Below are 2,958 nucleotides of genomic sequence, written 5' to 3' on the forward strand. Positions count from 1 at the left end.
TTGGTGTGTGTGTGTGCTGGTGGTTTTGTTTTGTTTTGTTTTATATTGTTTCTTAATAGACTTCCTGAATGACTTATGCCTTACTTCTGGGCTTGGACAATCTGTTAAAGCAAATGTAAACTTGAAGTATGCAAACAGAAAGTGAACATGGCAGCAAGGCTGGGAAAGAGCTTTACCCTGCCTGGTTGGCTGCCCTTGTCACACTCTGCACAGCAAACCCATTAACAATGAGTGGAAGGGCAAGATGCAGCCTGGGGACTCTGCTGGTGAAAATCTTTGATACTCTCTTGAAGGGAAGCTTTAGGTTTGACCCTCAGCAGTGATCAGCCCTCACTACCATCTCTCCTAATAGAAAGAATATACTGCTTTGTGTAGCTGGTCTTAATAATGTGGAAAAAGACAGAATCCTCTTGGATTTCCTCCTACTGTTTTCTTGACCACAGCTGAGGAGTTACTTTTCAGTGCTGTGTGTAGGAGTAGGCTTTGGTGTAATTAATCCTCTAATTGCTTTCTAATAGCCGTCTAGCCATGTGTCAATAAACAGGAAGGATACATGACAATAAAACATCTGTCACAGTAACATGCAGTGTTGTTTTGGAGGGAGACAGACAAGAAGAATGGAAAGTAATTAATTAAACAAGAAAGAAAGCAGGGCAAATCATGGACTGAGATTGAAGAGTCTGTAGAGGAGAGACCGATCTCTTGTTTCCAGCCAATCTTCACTAGTTTGATTTGTTCACTTCTAATTTTGAATGACAAATGAGTTTCTACGGTGGAAGGATGGAAGACTGGTGAGTTACTCTGGTCTCTGACCCTCCTGTGACAATAGTTAACACTATCTCTTTCCTTTTACCGTTGTTCTTCACATGAAGTCATCCTAAGTCCTTATATAAAGATTTACTAACCCAAGAGGCAGTACCTGTGTATAATTACTATGTAGCTGGCCCACAACAATACCAAGGACAAGGTTGCACCTCATTACAAAACTTTTCCATCAAAATGTTGTGGGGTGGGAAAGAATTATGATCTTTGCTTGTTTGTTTGTTTTTTGACCACTTTTCAATTTTGATAGGAGATGATCAATCTGGAAATATTTTGACCAGTTCCACTGGGATTATTAAGGATAAGAAAGAAACAAGAATTGAAGAAAACAATTTACTGAGACATGCCTGAATCCAGGAATATTAGAGATCCAGAAAGGCTCAGATGACTGTCTGTCCAAAGATTCTTAATTACTCTGATCTCAATATTTCAAATCTTTCAGGCTTTTGATTTCTCCTTTAGTTTCTGAGCCAGTCATAACATGTGTAACCAATCTTGATTTGATGTCTACCAAGTGCTTATGGCAATATCTTAGAGTGACATAAAACAGAGAAATTACCTGTGGTGGTTTTTTTCTCCTTTTTTCTTTTTAATTTAATTTTTGTTTTTTCTTATATGGGGAAAAAAAATCAGGAACATTCTGCTGTCTGCCAGCCTCAGGAAGCTTTAAAAGGGTAATTCGGTCTCTTTTCCATTTTAAATCTCTTCAATCAGTTCTTTCTTCCTAACATCCTTACTGCCATTGATTGACTTCAATTAAGATTCTCATGTTCAAGTACCATAATTAGCCCCTGTCACTACTAATTCTCATGCCCTTGGATTATATAGATAGATCTAAAATCCATGTGGACTAGTTCACTGGCATTTGCTCACCTGCAAATAGCAAGAGAAAGAGCCCAGAATTCCCCAGTGAGGCAGACCCAGGGCTAGGAAAATGTTTCATTGCCTATCTCACTGAATTGATGAGTCTGCTTGGTTTGATTGGTTTTACGCACTTTCATTCTGATGTTATTTTCTGCAGATCTTCCTGAAACCTTCTCTAAATGATATAAATGAACCAGAAAACAGCTCTTTCTGTAAGGTCCCAAAGATGTCAGGTATAGATCCATTATACAGAAGTGGCTGTGAGTTTAGAAAAAAGCTGGTTTTAGAGTGACTTGTTAGGCATTCTTTTATCTACAGTAGTAAAGAATATGGATAGTGCAAGTTACCCTAGGTAACTTAGGTATTTGTTATGCTAGATTGCTTTGACCATACTTCAGTGTATGTCAGAGCTTCAGTGATGCTATGATAACTATCCTGTGCTGGACCTCTCTTGGCAAAGTTGGCTTCTGCTCACTCATGCAGTGGGCTGAAGCAGTGCTGGTGTAAAAAGGCATCAACAAAAGAAAAGCTGAAACAGACTGCACAATACTATGAAGTGGACAAAAAACACACAACATTGAAAAAAATAAATGTAGAGACGTGCCTTTTTTAATATTTCCTGAGTTATTTTAAGAGTTTGATGTTTATGTCCTGACTCTACTGGTTGATTTTCATCTTCTCTGCTTGCTAAAGCTTGGAAATAATATCCAGAATGGTATATTCAGTCAAAGAGACAGAAGATGTAACTTGCCTTGATCTGAAAGCCTATACTGTTTGTGATGTGACCTACCTCTCCTGCTCTGTAACAAAAATCTGCGAGAACATGGATGCAACAGGGGAAAATGCGCACCTCAAACTCCTCATACTCAGGCAATTTATTGTAAAATTGTTGTCAAGCTTTATAAACATGGAATTCAGCCCTGTTACATCTGAGTCTTGCATAAAATCTTTCAAAAGAGTCTGGTAGTCTTCAGGGAGAAGGCTGTATACATTATAAATGGTTAATGCTTCATAGGATAGAAATTCAGTGAAGCAGGAAAATGTTTGTTCGATTATTTTTTTTTTTTCTTTCCAGTGAGGCTCTGGAGGCTCAGTTCTGCTGGAACTGAGAATCTGGGATTTGTTGAATAAGAATCTGCTTCAGACCTTGAATATTCAGGTTCAACACCAGGAGGGCTTGGGATGCCTTTTACTTTAGCTGAGCAGGCAGCATGAATCCTGCACCTTAGGTATTTTTCCAGACCAGTGACTTACTCAAGAGATAAGGGGACC

This window comes from Meleagris gallopavo, chromosome 8 (assembly GCF_000146605.3).
Source record: "Meleagris gallopavo isolate NT-WF06-2002-E0010 breed Aviagen turkey brand Nicholas breeding stock chromosome 8, Turkey_5.1, whole genome shotgun sequence".
NCBI classification, from domain to species: Eukaryota; Metazoa; Chordata; class Aves; order Galliformes; family Phasianidae; genus Meleagris; species Meleagris gallopavo.